This window comes from Macaca fascicularis, chromosome 10 (assembly GCF_037993035.2).
Source record: "Macaca fascicularis isolate 582-1 chromosome 10, T2T-MFA8v1.1".
Classification (NCBI taxonomy): domain Eukaryota; kingdom Metazoa; phylum Chordata; class Mammalia; order Primates; family Cercopithecidae; genus Macaca; species Macaca fascicularis.
In genome coordinates, this window is record NC_088384.1 from 96818774 (window position 1) to 96837167 (window position 18394).

The 18394-nt window shown below is 44.8% G+C and overlaps 1 long non-coding RNA gene across 2 annotated transcripts in view; it reads right to left on the bottom strand.

Moving 5' to 3' along the window:
- Positions 1-1655: 1655 nt before the first annotated feature.
- The window catches only part of LOC107131116 (uncharacterized), a 294115-nt gene continuing 277376 nt past the window's right edge, over positions 1656-18394 (bottom strand). For both annotated transcript variants that reach the window (XR_001494152.4, XR_010578668.2), the window contains 3 exons: positions 8142-8211; positions 5533-5653; positions 1656-2211 (listed from right to left, as the gene is read on the bottom strand). This is a non-coding gene — a long non-coding RNA (uncharacterized lncRNA). The remainder of the gene's footprint in view (positions 2212-5532; positions 5654-8141; positions 8212-18394) is intronic.

Sequence of the window (18394 nt, forward strand, 5' to 3'; positions counted from 1 at the left end):
TGTGTCAGTAAAAGATGCTTTTAGCACTCTCGGGACAAGCCAGTCTGTATACACTTCCTGGTGCCTGTGAGATGCTCAACTCTTCCTTCCTACTAACAAAACAACAGCTGCAGTGACCGTAATTAGTGTATTACTTTATTATTACCATTTATATCTTTTGAATGCCTACACTTTGGGACTGTTCTAAGGCCTTTACCCACATTCTAATCTCACAGTAACCCCAGGAGTAGGCACATTACAGATGAGGGGAAGGCTTAGAGAGTTGAAGAACACATAGGGCTGTCTTTGGGGGTCCTGGGCTGATTCAGAGAACAAATACACCCAGTGTCTTAGGTTAATTTGGTACTTTGGGATCCCATGGTTCATTCCCATTAGGTCTGAGATTCAAGTTAAGAAGTCAACTTCTAAATGTCATAAAGGATTTCTTCTCCCTCTGCCCCACACCAGTGATAAATAAAACTGTTTACCGTGGAAAATTTGGAAAATATTTATAACAAAAAGATATGGTCACATATAATCCCATTGCACAGAGAACACCTCCTGGTTTACACTTTTTTGCTCCTTTTCTCCCATTCTTATTTCTAACCATATTTTACACAGTTTATGTTATACGTGGAATTTTATATCTTGCTTTTATCTCCCGGCATAAGCATTTCCCATGTTATTGGAAACTCTTAAACATCATTTTTATTGTTACCAGTATTGTTGAATGGGTGGACCATAAGGTCCTTAACCACTCCCTTAATGTGGGAGCATTTAATGTCTGCAGGCACAAACTTGTGTGCCTAAACCTTTGCTTACATTTCTATTTCCTTGAGATAAATTATTTATAATAACATTACTGTGTCAAATGATTTAAGACTTGATAGATATTGTCAAATTGTAATTCATATTTAAGAATATCTATTTCAACCTTTTTTTTTTTTTTTTTTTTTTGAGACAGAGTCTCATTTCATCGCCCATGCTGCAATGTAGTGGTATAATCTCACCTCACTGCAACCTCCGCTTCCTGGGTTCAAGCGATTCTCATGCCTCAGCCACCCTAGTAGCTGGGATTACATGTGCAGGCCACCACACCCAGCTAACTTTTGTATTTTCAGTAGAGATGGGGTTTCATCATGTTGGCCAGGCTGGTCTTGAACTCCTGGCCTCAAGTGATCCGCCTGCCTTGGCCTCCTAAAGCACTGGGATTACAAGCATGAGCCACCGTGCCCAGCCGAATATTAACATTTTATTGTTATTTTGATAATGAAATTTTTCTGATTATTTTCAATTAACATATTTTTGTTTACTAGTAAATGTGAACTTTAAAAAAAAAAAAAACTTTATTTTACAATTGTATCTGTGAATTTGTGAGGTTACAGCAAAGCAGTTAGGAGCCCCTGCCTGCTAGATTAAGCTGCGTGATTTTGAATCCTGGCCCCTCACTTACAATATGCGTGATCTTGGGATGATTATTTAACTTCTCAAAGCTTTATTTTTTTTCTCATCTTTTAATAGGGATGAGAATAATAACACCTAAATCATAGGGTCTTTGTAAAGAATGAACGAGAAATCTCATGTAAATTATACCTGGCATATAGTAAGTGTTCACTAAATATTAGCTACTTGAATTTCTTTTGCAAATTCTTTTTCATATACTTTTCTCATTTATCTTTTGAGATCTTAGTATCTTTCTTATCCATCCGAAAGAGTTCTTTCTATAGGAAGAACATTAGCCCTTTGCTACATATGTTGTGAATATTTTCTAATTGGCTTTTAAAGCTACATTCTTTCTCTCTTGATAGTTTCCCTGAGAGTATTTTAGGGCCATCCACATCTAGTGAAGCTGAAGGGAAGAGTTAGGTCTATTCAGTAAAGATATAGAAAAATGAAGGAGTTTTCATTTCCAGTGATGCGCCCCAGAAAACATTGCTTCCATTCACAATGCTGCATTTCTAATAGATGAGGTAAGAATTGATGGGGTTTGTCCTACTCACAAAATGACGCCCAAGCGGGGATGCACGAAGAACGTTGCCACGGCTCCGACATATTGATGCCAAACACAGCCCGAAGCACTTCGTGTCAGGGACGGAAGTGTTAGAGCTTTCTCGAGCCCACTCTTTCTCAGTTTGGAAGCTGTCCTCATGTTCACAAGGATATTTTGGTAGAAAACCTCCTTTTCCAGGATCTCCATTTGCCTGTCGCCACTTCTGTGTACTCAGTACTTTTCTGTCAACGAGGGTTCCAAGGAGTGAGAAAGCCTGTTTTTGTTTTCATTTTTTATGTCTATTAAAAATAAACATGCTGAGAAGCTGCCTCTTAGTCTCTTTATCAAGCCCCAAATGACGTGTAGCCCTTGTCAACTCAGCGTTGACGAACTCAATCAGCATTTACAAAATCAGATTTGTAAGGCATCGGGAATAAACTTAGCTAAGGGCAGGTTTCCCCTCCATTGATCAAAACGGGTTTTTGCCGAATGATGGGCAGTCAGTCGGTCCCTCGAAGTAAGTAGGCTACAGGCAGACAGGATGCTGTCCCCAGCCCACCCGCCTGGGCCCAGCTCACAGGACACCTGGCAGGTTCTTCTGCTAAGAAAGCCGAGAAGCCCACCTCTTTATGGGTCGGCACAAACGGGGCACATTTCATGCTGAGTCAATTTAATCAATACTTTTCTTGCTTTGGAAACCCAGAGCATTTAGAGAGAGCAAAGCCACACTACACAGTAAAGCAGCTTTAAATTCTAATGAGCTTCTCTGTGCTAATTAATGACTTTGCTAACTGGAAGCTTTCTTTGTTAGAAAACACACTCTTGCCTTTCAAGATGACAGCTTTTCCTTTCCCGAATGTCTTTTATTATCAAACCAGAAAGGGACGTACTTTATTCCTCTCATCCTGTTAGAACTAATACATTTTTATTATTTAAAAAATAATTTTCTTTTAGTAACCAGCATTGCATTTTGCCTTGTAAAATCTAGAAAGTGCAAGAGATCAATTTCTCCTAAATCCTACCTGTCACCCGCCCGGCAGGAAACGGAGTTCTAGAGGGTAAACACAGCCTCTTCGGAATAGACACAACAGTATGCCTCCTCCCACCCCCTCCCATTGCACAGTGAGATTTGGTAATTTGCAAATTGAGCAGCCATCATTATTTTTTAAGGAGCAAACAGGGTCTCCACTCCTCACTAGGAGAATGTGGCCCAATCATTTGTCTCGGCAACGCACGAATTCTAGAGCACTTGAGAATTCTTAGCCATAAAGCTGATTACTAACACAGGGATGGTTATAAAGAAAAAACTTCGTCTTAATCTGGGGAGGAGGGGAAGGGAAGATGAAGGGCAAGAAGGAAAAGGTACATACAGCTCATTGCTGGAGTTATCAGGCCAAATCAGAGCTTGAACTCTAATTTTTTTGTGAATCAGAATTCACACGTGAATGAATGAGTGGAATTTCTCTCCCTCTCTCTTTTCTGCCTTGTTGTTGTTGCTGTCTGACAAGAGAGTCCGTCTGGGTCTCTCTGTCACTATCGCCATCACTGTTCCTCTGTCCTTTCTGAGTACTTGGTGAAGATACCCTGCCTGGAAATAACTGCATTCAGACCCCTGAGTCCCACTTAAAAGTCTTTGGGACTGATCGAGATAAATCCCATCAGGCTTTTGTTTCCACTCAAAGTGCCCCCATCATTTATTAGACGAATTAAAGTATCAATTTCTGTTTAAACATTAACAGGGTGATGCCAAATATTAGTCAGTTCCTAATAATTCTGAGGGATTAAAAAGATAATAAAAGTAATAGTCCATTACATTACCTACTTCAGCAAGATTGTAATGAACGTAATAAATTCTGGATCAGGGTTATAACAACTTCCATCTATTTAAAATGAATTTGTAGGGTTACTTTCATTAACTATGTATATGGGGAAAATGATCTGACATATTACTTTAAAAGAGCTGTAAAACCGATTAGGAGAAAATATGCTTTCCAGACAGGGATGCCGGCCACTGGGGACAACTGCATCCTTGGGAAGTTGGAACGAGCTGCCGAGATAGCCCGATTCTGTCCTTCCAGCACTATCCGCTTGCTACTCGGAAAAAAATCGTGACAGCATCAGTGCTGGTGAACGACGGTAAGGGAACCTTCTTCTTCCCCTTCTCCTTTTTTTTTTTTTTTTTTTTTTCTTCCCAGGTATATTCCTACTAATGAACCAGGGCTCACTCTGGGAACTTCTGCAAGGAAATAAACCCTAGGACTGCAGCCCAGCCTGGCCTTTGGACCCCCAGGGGAAAGCTGCCATATTAAAGGGGCCCATGCCCTCATTGCTAGAGGAGACAAGGGAGCGAGCACTTGACTGCACCACAGAAATTACTGCTGTACCTCGAATGCCCGCTTCATTTATCAATTTCATAGCAGAAAAACCCATATGACTGCCTTGTTCAGTCGCATGCTAAATCTAGTCACAGAAAGCTCCCCACCGCCAGTCAAGTGTGTTACGCACAGGCCTGGATAAAGTAACTTGAAATACCACTAATGATTTATACTTAATTGAACTTCTAAGTGATTAAAGTGGCAGTAATGAATGAATAACACCCTCCTCATTCCCTTGACCACTCAGCCCAGCCCCTCCAGGCAGAGAGGGCCTCGCCTGGGGAAGTCAGCGGGGACCGCCAACCGAAGCCATCCTCTGGGCTCCCCGACGCTGCTCATCCTGGCTCAATTGCTCTCACTTGCAGTAAATGACTCCATAAGCACCAAATCAGACCATTGATCCTTTTTATTAGATTACCCAATTGTAAGGTTAATGCATTTGCATTTGGCAAACGGAGTCGGTCAACTCGAATCCCGAGCAGCGATCAGCGTTTAAAAGGACACATATGGGGAGCAACTCTGTCAACACACAGATTTGCTGGCAGCAGTAGCCGGATGCTGACGCCCTTCCTTCCCCTGGCCCCCCCACCAAAGAAGGTGCCATAAGAATTCACTTCCAGGCCTGTGTCTTCCTTAGCAGCAGCCCCCATGGGACAGCCAGGGGACCAAATCTGCTGCCCATGTCCTCCCCACCCCCAGTGCTTCTGCTTCTGGAAGAAGAAAGAATCCTGCAAAAGTTTTCAGTCACCTCAGGCAGGGACAAAGGTGGATAGTTCACCTTGGGCCAGGAACCTTGCTGCCTTCTCTAAATGGAGGAGAGCCAAGACTTAAATCAGTGACAAGGACATAGGCTTCATAAACCAAAAGTTCTTCTTTTCTGATGGTCATAGAGTCAGACAGGGGGCAGCCATTTATACTTAGGCCTCTACACCTGATGTGAATTTATTCTTGGATTTTCCAAATGCATTAACCAAATGCTATTTAAGTGGTCCGCCTTCATTAGGATTTTCTAGTAAAGAAATTCATAAGTATGTTGGAAAAACATACTTTGTTGATCTCATATGAGTTCTGCATTGGAGAATATAGCCACGGTTTAGGGGAAATTAGAAGTTACCCAGAGAAATCACCCCAGAAAATCATGTCCTTTCACAGAACAGGAAACTAGGGTGCAGAGAGAATGAAACTTACCCAAGGACCACCCCCACCACAGTGAGTTCATGGAAAAACTCCCGTCTTCTGCCTTCCAGATCACCCTGATGGGCCATCCTCGGGTAAGAAAGCAGTACTCTCAGAAGAGGTGGTTTTGAGGCTGCGGCAGTAAAGAAATCATCTTTTTATACAAATGTCTTAAGACACAAGCCATATTTCATATTCAGCTGCATAAACTAGGTCTTTGTCTAAATTGTTCTGTGGAGAACATTCGCTGTAAGTATTGCTTACAGGATGGATTTGTTCAGCATCTTGCCTCTGAGGACAAGGAAGCTGCTTTCATCATCTCCATTCTGTTCCCTTTTTCTGCTGTTCACTTTCTAAAGGTGGCCAGGACGCTGGGGAACAACCCATCATGTGAAGTCAGATACTGAGGGTTCAAGCCCCAGCCCTGTCACCTACAGGCAATGTTATTGTTCTGAGCCTCAGCCTTCTTCATTGTAATAATTCCTCCTTGCTGAATTGTTTTGAGATAAATGGGATAATATATGTGAAAATGACCATTGCAGATGAAGCTTTTATCTAGGTAAGGCTCCTTATCCATGAGTTTTCTCCCTCCTGGTTTCATAGAAAAAGAGTGATCCCCTTGGCTTTACAGGCAGTAACTGACTGGTGACAGGTAGCCTAGAGACAGCCCACGTCAGTAAAGGGAGCTGTTTCCAGTCCCAGCTCTCTCTTGCTTTGCAAGAGAGGCCCAGGCCCTTGCTAGCCTTTCACTTGCCTCCTCTGCCAAAGGCTGGAGGCTGTGCCTTCTTTGAATCACTGCTCAGACCTTGTCTGAGTCTCACAGGGCCTAAGAGGCCATGAAGATAGGGGTAGGGCAATTGCTGTAACAATTCAATTACACTTCAATTGCCATAATAGTCATTCTTATTCACTTACATTTTTTGAGCACTCTGTCATTTAAGTCTTTTTTACTTGTGATTAACCTCATCTAAGCCTCTCAGCAATCCTATAAGACTCAAATGACCATGCCCATTTTACAGAAGCAGAAATCGAAGCTTGCATAGGTCAAGTGACAGTCCAAAGCGACACAGCTGAGAGGGGACAGAGCTGGGGTTTAAGCTCAAGCTGGTCAGACTCAAGGATCAGTGCTCCATCACTGTGCCCTGCTCCGAGGACTCATAGTACCTTTGTGACAAGGCACAAGCCAGATGTCAGCAGGGACCCTGACCTCTCCTTCCTCTTTTAGCCAGTTGACCCATTGAGCCCCAGGGACAGGTATCTGTTCTCAGGGAAAACAGAGCATCAGAGGAGAAGGGGGAAAATAATCCCCAGGTGAGCAACAGCTGACCTCTGTGAGTTATTGAGAAAGTGCCGAGGTGGCAAGGCTGGTGGCGACAGGACCCCAGGGGCCTAAAGGAAGGGCGCTTATCTGATTAGGAGTGCATGCGGGCAGATTCTAGCTAGAGATAGCTGCGGCTGGGCTGTCTGGGAGGAGAGGGCAAAGAGAGGCCCCAGCTGGAATAGGCTACTAGTCCAGAAAGAAGTTCCCAGCATTAGAGCTTGCCACCCAAGAAGTTTCAGACCTGAGCAGGCCAAATCCCAAATCCCCATAGGCCATGCCATCAGCCGTGGCCTCTGTTCTAAGGAGGACACACGGAATACCAGGTGTAGGGAAGCAGATGCCTGTATATGCATAGACATGGACAGACTTGGTCTCTAAGTGGGTCTGTGCTTGTCTGCAGGGGCGTGTGCATGTGTGTGTGTACATGTGCACGTATGTGCCCACACAGCACCTGAGAGTGATGTGTCTCACCTGAGAGTGATGTGTGGGACAGTGTCTCTCTGTGCTTGTGTCTCTCTGTGAGGATGAGGGTGGGTGGGCATGTGTATGAGTGACCATGGCTGGTCCCAGGACCGGCATCTATGGCCCCATGGAGGTCTTTATGCCCATGACTCAGCTGAGGTGAAGGATGATGGGGGAACAGTTGATCCCATCAGTGGGAATGTCATGATTCACAGAAGTAGGTTCTGGGGGACTGGGAAGGAAGGGTCTGCTCTGTCTTGAAGAGTCAGGAAGGGCTGCCTGGAGGAAGGGGCATTTGCTACATGGAACCGTCCTCCTGAGTCTCTCATGTGCTAGACTTGAACCAGAATGTGTGGAAACCCCTATTGCCACCCAGTCATATTTGGTCTGTCGTCCCCAGAGCAGTTTGAGATAAGCCAAGCAGCATGATGGGCTGAGGAGTTAACCAGCCTCTTCCCCTGAAATATAAACACAAGCTCCCCACCAAGCCCTGTGTTCACAGGAGGAGATGGGAGTAACCAGGACAGCCCCTGGCCACCTCTGACTCCTGGACTTGGGGCTCCTGAGTACTGCCTGGTGGGTGTTTCCCTGCTGGACTGACCTGATTTTTTATGCACAATGCAGAACAAACCCCTGTGCAGAGTTGAGCACTGCCCCTGTGACCAGGGCTGGTGCGGGCAACAGAGCTTGACTCTGTACCTCTGGCCTGGAGGATACAGTGCCTGAAACCCACTTCTATCACCACCTCTTACTGCTGTATGATTTGGGACAAGCCCTTTCAGCAACGTGAGCCTCAGTTTCCTCATCTGTCAGATAGAGACGATTATTTCCCCCATACCTCAGTCACTGATCCTTGGTAGCTGTGCCTCAAGCCAATCACTAAGCCCTCTGAGGTTCAGCTTGCTCATCTGTAAAACAGGGACAATAACAGTAAATGAGATCACGTGGAGAAAAGCACTTCAAAATTTAAACATTATCTGGCGTTTGAGAGAAATCACCTATGAGATGGAAAGACTCAGCCAGAGTTTCAATTCTTGGCTCCATCTGCAACCCTGGCTGGGCATTTCTCAGAGGATGCAGGCCTCTGGGTGTTGCTTCAGCGGCCAAGGAGGCTCAGACAGAGAGCTCCAGGACCCCAAGGACAGGAAGGCCCAGGGACAGAGTCTGCCGGTCAGAAGGCACTGGCCCGTGGCTCCCTGGAGCTGCCCAGCAATGATTCAGGAAAAGGCTGACAAGGATATTAGCAGCGTGGGTTTTTTTAATCCTGAGTCCAGAGAAAATGCACGGTCAGGAATAAAGGCGCCCAAGAGAGCAAGGAGAAGGAGAAATAATCAGAATTAGCCAGGGGGAGGGCAGCACGAACAGGGGAAACGCAGCCCCACCAGGGTTGGAGCCTCTGCAGGACCAGCTGAGGAGGTGGCCAGGGAGTGGGCAGGCCTGGACAGGCGTATGAGGGAACTTGGGCTGGCTGGAGCCCAGCGAGGAGGCAGAAGGGAAGACAGTAAAAGAAGCCGTCATCAGGTGAGTCCAGCACCCTCTGAGGCTGCCGTGGGACCCCCTGGCCACAAGGCAGTGGAAAGGGTGCTGCCAGAGGGCTTCAGTGCTCTGCCCCGCATTGTTCACGGGCTCTGGATGTGGACACTGGGTTTTAGAGTGACCAAGAGACTTCCTAGATCCTGCAGAAAGGCTGCAGAAGCCTCTGCAGGCAGCAGGCCTTCACATCCCACTCCCTCGAGGCTGAAACCAGACAAACATGACAGAGACCATGGCCCTAAAATTTCACTGGGGCTCTCTCCCTGGCAGTTGGACAGGGTGTATCAAGGCATTCAGGAGGTGATCCCAGCTCCTGCTTTAAGAGCAGAAAGGAATGGATTTCGATGAGCTGGGGCAGAGAAATCCATTTCCATGGGCAATGGAACTGATGTTGTTCCTAATTGAAACCTGCTTTTCACAAATCATTTAGACTATCAGATGGCTTAAGAAAAAGCCCTGGTCCTGAGTGTGTGTGTGTGTGTGTGTGTGTGTGTGTGTGTGTGTGTGTGTGTACTGGGAGAGGGCAGCATTAATGCATCCACCCTTGATTCCACTGCAGATCCCAAATTAATGGAGTATAAATTAATGACAAATGTGTGTGGCGTCCTGGAAGCCCAATGCTCCTGCGATACCCCCTGACTCTGGGTCCTCAGGCAAAGTGCTTTCCTGAGCTGCTTTGCTACTAATCTGATATAGAGGAATGGGAATGCATGTCCCCAGGTCCCCCTTGCCATGGCCGGGACCACATTACCCATTCAGCACAGCTTTTTTTTTTAACCAGGAAAGGCCTCAAATTGAAGATTTGACAGTGTCGGCGATAATAGCACAATTATACAGAATTAAATTGTGTCTCTGCATTAAAAGGATTCATTGGCTAAATGTAATATTTATTACACCACAATTTTGGTAATGCCATTCAGCCTATTTTTCTGCAATATTTAATACTAAAGAAGCATCAATAAATAAAGGAATCAGGACCTCTCTGATCCTCCAGCCTCTGAACCTCATTCCCAGTTCCTATCATGTAGGTTCCTTTCACTGTCAATTTGAGGTAAATTGGGATATTAGGATTCAGGAGAAGCCTAGAAGGAGAAGAGAGTTACTTCCCTTGAGCACTGCTGATTGTCCATACCTCTCTGTTAAAAGCTCTAAATTACTGACTGACGCGGAGAGCCCGGCAGACGTTCCCGAGAACCACAAGCTCTCAGCGTTACTCTCTCCCATCAGAGCTGCACTGTCTCTGGGTCAGTAACTGAGCAAACACCCTCTTGCATTTGCATCCCTCTCTTGGGTGCCAGGTCAAGGCAGGAATCATCTGGACCTCTCACCTCCCCAGCCCACTCTCTATGGGTCACCTATGTGAACATCAAACCCAAATCACAAGCCCCCAAATTTAATTTATTTCTACCTAAACAAGTTCTTTTATCATAAAGCAATAAATTTGTCTTGGTGCTAGCAATTTGTTGCGGGTGACATAACATTGCAAATTGATTAATCGCTACTGTACGCAGCAAAATGAGAAAAGCAAGGAATTATTATGAATAGCGTCCGTCTTTTACGGGAGGGATTCATTATTCAAAAGTGCTCGCTGGTGCTTACATGTGCCCTCGGTGCAGATTACATCCATTTGCAGACTTCCCACATCATGCTTACACAAATCAACAAACGTGCATTTATTAAGACGTAGAATGAAAGCTATTTAAAAGTGAAAAATGGCCTTTTGCATTACTTTTCTTCAAGGAAGGCAAATCTGGGTGGGATGTTCCTGGGACATGTCCCCACGGTTGTCACATGAGTGTCTCTGGGTTCTATGCAATCTGGCTTGTGCAGGTGCCAACAAATCTGCCTGCTCTGCCTTTGACAGTCCCAGGATCAGAAATACGCCACCAGTGATTTTGCAACCCTTGCTATGGCTCAGGAGACTTAAGCAATTGGCTGTCACTGCCTGCTGGGGAAATGCAGCAGAGAGTTCTCAGTTCTCCAAAAAGGAGCCTCCTTAACATCCCCCGGGAGGGGGAAAGGAAATGAATATTAATTGAGTATCTATTCTGTACCAGACACTATCTGAATGCTTTCCTTGCATTAATAAGGCAAGTCCCTCTACCTCCCTAAACCTCATAGGATTGTTGTAAAGACCAACGGAGATAATGTGTGCACATAAAGCACATAGTAAATGCTCAATACATATTAGCTATGATTGCTATTATAATTTCATTTAAGCATTCCTAAGGTCAGTATTAGTACCATCATTTTACAGATGGGAAAACTGAGGCTTAGAAAGATTTCAAGATTTTCCAAATCACACAGTCAGTGAGCAGGGCTGGACTTCAATTTAGGATCTGCCTCCAACAATTCATTTTTTTTTCTAAACCACCCCCACAGCTATCCTTGACAGTCAAAATAAGATGTATTTGCTTCCTCTAATCCAACAGAGGAGGCCACACACCAACCACACATTAGCTACCCACTCTTTCCCTGCAGGTGTGTCAGAGGGGACATTTGAGAGGGTCTGGAGATTTCATGGCCTTCCCCATCTCTGCCCCTAGCTCTTCCTGCATAGGCAGAGCCCTCATCTGTCTCTGACTCTTGTCCCTTGCTTCTTTAACTAGTTGTCCCATTACCAAGGACTCTTCCAGAAAAAAGCTCGTTGCCTGCCCCAGTGAGAGGCTGACGGGCAACTCACAGCTCCAGCATTGACTATTCCTACTGAACTCATGCTCTGTTTAAAAATAGACTAAGATCTCAACTTTCATATTCTAATTAGATTTCGAAGCGACTTTCATAAAATGAGAATGCCTTCATTGTTTTTCTGCTGCATAAAGAGCCATTAACCGCTCCCCAGCCAAGCTAAAGTCCTTTCTAATCCCTGATATCACCCATAAGATGAGAATAGTTACTCATCAGCTTCCGAGAAAACTGTACGGAACCACAAACCTGTCTCCAGGTGTCCAGAATCCAGGGGTGGTCGGGTTAGAAGCCTGGGCATGTAGCTCAAATTGAGAATTGGCCCCTGTGAGCATATCTCACAAGACTACATTTCACCAAGGGTCTTCCTCAAACCACCTGCCCTGAGATCCACACGGGGCTTATATGATTCTAGGTCTCCCCGAGATCTGCCACAGACTTACCTGATTGTGTGGCCTGGCAGTCTGAATGTTTGACAAACTCCCTGTAAGATTTTTTGCACACTGTAATTTATGAACTGTTGTCCCAAGTATTTCTCAAACCCCATGCCCAGTTTTTTATGCCAACAAATTGAATCATTGATTATTGCAGATTCGAGCTGACTTACAAATATCCCTCACTTAATGACGGGGAGATATGACCTAAGAAGGAATTTGCTATTTTGAGGCCCGGTTGACTCTCTTCCTGTCAGCTCTCCCCACCATAGTCCCACAGGGTGTCCTTGGGCTCCTAGCAAGACCAGGGTACCAAGGCTAAGTTAGGCTGTGAGTCACTTGTTGCATAGTCTGGGGGCAAGAAAAGACCAGATGCCCAGACATGATGGAAGTGACAAGGGCATCTCTATGCAATTCTGGGCTCTGTTTACAACAGTCAGAGCCCTGAGCTGTCGTGTACCTCTGTCCTTGTTGTTATCACAACCTGTCATCTTACATGCCCTTGAGTGTAGTAGTTCTCAAACTTTAGCATCAGAATCATGTGGAGGCCTTGCTAAGACACAGCTTGCCGGGCCTGACCTCCCAGAGCTTCTGACTCAGTAGGTCTGCTGTGGGGCCTCAGAATTTGCATTTCTAAAAGTTCCCACATGACGCTGCTGGTCCAGAGACCAGACTTTGAGACTCAAGACTCTAAGCTCCATGTTATATCTCCAGTGTTAAGTACATAATAAGAACGCAATTTGTGTTTGCAGAATGAATGGATGAATGAATGAATGAATGAATGAATGAATGAATGAATGAATGAGTAAATGATTGAGTAAATGACATGAACGACCTTCTTGAGCTCTCTAACTGGGACTCCTCACTCCACTCCACTTCACTTGTGGTTATCCAACATCTGCTGGACATCTGTAAGAGCATCCAGGAGGTGTATGTGTCCTGGGGCCAGGACAGGGTTTGTGGTTTCTCATACCCACAAATAAAAGTATGGCTTGCTCAGGAGGTCAGAAAGCTATGCAGGGAGTGAGGTATCCCATTCTGGCCTTGATAAGGGTAATGGTGACTCTTACCACCTCAAAACACTGGCCCATAATGTCCTAGCTGGGTGACCTCAAGCTAGGCCCTCAGACTCTAAAGAGTCCCCATTTCCTTATTCATGAGGTTGGGCAATGGATAATTGTCTTCAGGGTAACTGTGCAGATTCAATGAGGCTATACATGAAAACAGTTCAACAGTGTCTGTCTGGCACATTTGGGGGGCTTGGTCGATGTCTGTTCCCTCATTCATTCCCTACAACCCCTGACTCCTGTGAAATGAGTCCCAGAGATGTTTTGGGAGTAATGAATTCCCTCATTTCAGCTAAGCCACCCGTGATCCTGGTTTTGTAGAGATGTACGATGCAACATGATAAATTATTGTTTTAAGCAGAGGCTTCATTCAAATATCCATTTCCCTGTCAAGTTAATTTTGTTTGGATGTATTTTCTAGCGGGTTCTGACTGGGAGCACGGATGGTACATAAACAGAAGAACATTATGTCTTTGGCCGGTTCTCTGAGTGACAGGGAGCTGATGGCGTGGGGGAGGGAAGTTTTGGGGGATTATCACGGTCAAGAATCCCCATTCCCCAATTGTGCAAAGTTGCTGGCATAGCTCCGAGGGTTAATTGTAGTCAGTTCACCTCTGTCTGCAGAGCATAGCAATACCTCATCTCTCCTCAAATGGTTGAGTTCCTCCGGAAGGGGCATATTTCCTAGGAACACCTAGAAGGTAGCCTTGTTTGTATCAGTCTCTAGTTAAGCCAGGAGCCAAGGCTTCGGCTTATCTCCTTTCCCCCTCAGCCCCAGAAGACTTCAGGGTGAATTTCCTAAGAACAAGGACATTTTCTTACATATCACAGTACAATGAGGGAGATAGGGCAATTAACATAGATGCAGTGCTGTTATCTAGTTCACGGCTTATATTCCAATTTTGCCAGTTCTCCCAAGAATGCTCCTCATAGCCATTTGTTTTCTCAGTTTAGGGTCCAATGCAGGATCACTCTTTTGAGTCCTCCATTCTGGAACTGTCCCCTAGCCTCTCTCTGCCCTCCATGACCTTGACATTTTTGAAAAGTTCAAGCCAGTTATTTTGTAGAAGGTAACTCAGTTTGTGTTTGTCTGATGATACCTCATGATTAGATTCCAGTCACGCATGTTTGGCTTACATACCACAAAAGTGATACTGTATCCTTCTCAATGTGTTCTACCCGTCCCATTGGTGATGTTGACTTCAATCACACGATTAAGGTGGTCACCCCCAGTTTCTCCACCGTAAAGAGATTATTTTCCCTTTGTGATTTATCAGTAATTTGTGAGAAGATACTGTGAGATGATGTAAGTATCCTTGCACTTGTTTTAGTCTCTATCAATAATTGTTGCCTAAATCAATTATACTGGGATGGTTGCAAAATGGTGATTTTTGCAAATCCATCATGTCTTCTACATTTCTGAGTGACATTATACTGTAAAGGAGAGCGTTCCCTTCTCCCCATCTATTTATGTATTCGTTTATTTATTGCTAACGCTATGGGCTCAGAGATTCTTCTTTCATTCAATATGCTATAATCCACTATCATTGCTACCATTGTTTGATGCTTCAATTGCATGATCTCGTTGAATCCTCATGACAATTGGGTGGTATGGCACTATTATCAGGGATGTTTGCGTTTCCACCTTAGGTCCTGAAGCTATGTCAGCAAGGCTCTGATTCCCAACTCCCAGACCCAGGCTCTCTCCTGGAAACACTGCCTTCCCTGCAGGGCTCAGATGGGAAGACAAGAGCCCACAAATAATGTCACCAAGCCCAGACTTCCCACTAAGCACCATGGGAATGACCCTACAGGATAGAAGGAAGCTTGACTTCCCTAGCATTCTCTTGCTCTGTCTGAAGCAGTTCAGCCTGGAGGCACAGAGGCAGTTATACTGGGCTGTCTAGTGACATGATGTCCCCAGTGACTCTTGACACAAGCTACTTTTTGTCTGACTGGATGAGCTTGGCCACTCCTGAATTCATCATTTGACAAATATTTGCTGACCACCTACTATGTGCCAGGCCCTGGGCTAACCTGGATTTACAGCAATGAGCAAGTCAGATGAGGTTCTTGTTCATGGAGCTTGTACTCAAGTGAAATAAACTGTAATCAAATGATCCCCCAAGCAAATATATGGCAACAAGGGGGATGAGGCCTATAGAGGAAAGAATAATTACGACGAACATTCCCAACAGGGGAATTTGACCTTGTTTCAGACGTGAGACTGCAGTAGACAGGTTAAAGTCAGTAGTTCAAAACACACTGTTTGAGACCATTACTCAAAAGTGGAGACGAGGAAGCTGAGACTCAGAGAGGTCAAGTAACTTACCCAGGGTTGCACAGTATTGGAGTCCAGTCTCAAATCCAGGTCTGTTGACTCCTCAGCCCAACACTGGTGCAGCTCTTCTGCCAAAGTGGTTCCTTAAGGGTCTCCAGTGATTCTGGGCATAGGGCCCGTGTCCATCTGTTTGTTCAATTTAGCACACTTTGTTTCCACTGTGACTCTGCAGGGTCTTACTAAGGACAGCCAGGGGAAAATGACTTTCTGATAGGCCCAAACATTCTCTAAATCAGTTTTGATTTATTTTTAAGAACTAAAGCCAAGAAAACTGAATAAGTCTCAGTATTAAAACAAGGCGAGTGAATATATGCCCATCACTGGACATCAGAGATCTGTAACTGTGCACCAGGCTATGAGCTAAACATAGAGGGAGGCTGAGAGTCACCTAGGTGGATCCAAGGCCAGAGCCCATGCTCTTAACCATAGCACTGGGCTACCTCCCTGGAGATGTCTGGCTGGCTGGCTTGCTGTCCATCTGTCTGTCTGTCTGTCTGTCTAGGAGGCTGCAGGCAAGCCTTAGCCCTGGGAGCAGCAAGGCAAATTCCAAGAAGGAGAAAGGATGCCCACGCCTGCCCCTGCTGCTCAAGGAATAAGGAAGAGTCGAGGTGGGGGCAGCTCAAGCTCATGCCTGCACCGTGCTACACACCCACACCAACACCCCCAGCCTCCAGGTCTCCTCTGGCTGGCCTTGGCCGGTCCTGGCTTGATACCTGATCCCTGTGGAAGCTGACACCTCAGCATGAGAGGGATCAGGGCAGACACTGCTGCCGCCACTGGAGCCTCAACCGACTTCAGGGAGAGACTCTGAGGCCACTGGCCCGAAAACCGTTCCCCCTCACGCCACACTCAGAGCGATGCATGTATAAAGTCTTATATATAATAATAACGGCAGGAAAAGAAAAAGTTTCAAGTTAAGTGACTTGACTGAGTTTACACAGCTGAGAAACTGTACTCAAAATCCAAGTCATATGTTTTCAGTTTATACATTTAACCTTTTCTTCAACAAGCCATCTCCTTGTATAATCAGGTAAATATACTTGTTCAGTGCCTGGTACATCATAGGTTCTCCATGGGAATTTGTTTAACGACCACATGTAAATACATGTATATCTGTGTTTGTGTGCGAGTGAAGGTATCTGTGTAAGTACACATCTCTGTTTGTGTATGAGTGAAGGTGTTTGTGCATGAGTGTACATGCAGGATTGCATGTAATGTGGATGTCCTGAGTCCTGAAGTTATTAGAGAAGATTCATTAAGATCAGGAACAAGGATGCATGATAGTCCTTGTATCTCGGCTCTTGTTTATCTCACACTTTCCCCTCTGGAAACAGAGAAGAGCATAAACACTATTCCATTCAGCTTTAGGATAGGGAAATAATAGCCAAAAACCCACTCAAGGCATGGCATGATTGGCAACTTGATGGAACTAAAAGACCACAGCTTTGGAGTCAGACAAACCTGCTTCATCTCCTGGCTCCACCACTTACTGGAGTTTAAGTCACCCCGGGCAAGTCACTTCACCCCTCTGAGCTGCTGATTCCTCACCTGAAAATGGACATGATAATACCTACAGTGTGATTATGAGGATTTAGTGTAGGGAAATTTCCCAGCACAGAGGGTCTGATGCACAGCAGGCTCTTAGCATACCTTAGGTCCCTTCTTTGTCCTTAAAGACAGTGTCATAGTGGTCATCTTAGTACGTTTGTGCTGCTGTAACAAAATATCTCAACACAAATTATATAGACCAGAATTATATATGAACAGAAATTATATAGAACAGAATTGAATAGAACAGACATTTTTGTCCTCTCATTTCTGGGGTCTGGGTAGTACAGGATCAAGGCACCAGCGGGCTTGTTGCCTCATGAGGGCTGTTCTCTGCTTCTAAGATGGTGCTTTGTTGCTGTGTCCTTCTGAGGGGGGTGTTCCTGTGGGGAGGAACACTGTGTCCTTACATGGCTGAAGGCAAAAGACTGGACACTGAGGGAAGCCTTTTTTTTTTTATATAAGGGCCTTATAAGCAAAAGGAAAACTATAGTGTCTGCACCAGTAGAATGATGATTCTCAACCTCAGCTGCACATTGGAGTTCCTGGGGAGCTTCAAAAAGTCCTTTGTCTTCTCTCCCCTACCTCCCCAAGAGGTTCTGATTCAATTTGCCTGAAAGGTGGCCTGGGAATCAAGGCTTTTAAAAGCTGCCTAGGTAATCCTAATGAGCAATCAAGGTTGAGAACCTCTTGTCCATAGGGCCTCTCTACCATTTATTGAGCCGCTCATGGGATCAGACCTTGGACAGCCTGCTTTGCAGCCATTCTGCCTGGAGTTTGCTTTGTCAGCTCAAGCCAAGGCAGAGAGGAGGAGGAGGGAGAAACTCACACCATCTAAGGCTAAAATCCTCTTATTTAAATCAGAGTCTGAATTTCCAAATCAAAACTGGAGATCCACAAGATAAATAAGTGCTAGAGATCTGCTGTACAACCTTGCCCCTACAGTTAATGATACTGTATTATATACTTAAAATTTTGTTAAGAAGTTAGATCTCATGTGTTCTTATCACAGTAAAATAAAAATTTTTTAAACCCTCAAGACTCTTAGTCTAACAATTTTTTTCTAATTTGTAAATGCATTAATATGCAAAGTGTTTTAAGATATAAACATGTCTTAGATATATATTTAGCTAAATGACCTTGCTAAAATAAATAAAAACCATTAGACCCACTAATATTGAGTATGTGCTATGTGCCAGATATTTTACCTGCGATATTCTCTCAATAATTGCTACTCACTACACCCTCTGAGTATGCTGAGGCTGGTAAGGATGGTTATGTAAAAAATGCAGTATTTCCCACCTTTCAGACTTAAACTCCTAGTCTTTTATACATAGGCCTCTCCACAGATTTCTGAGTCATTTTGGAATTTGCATGCAAAATAAAAGCTTCCTACGTAATTGAAATTATGGTCAATTGACCGTGAAATGGAAGTATCCGTGACCAATGAGGTGCTGGGTGAGGGGGGGTTGTTGTGCTCATA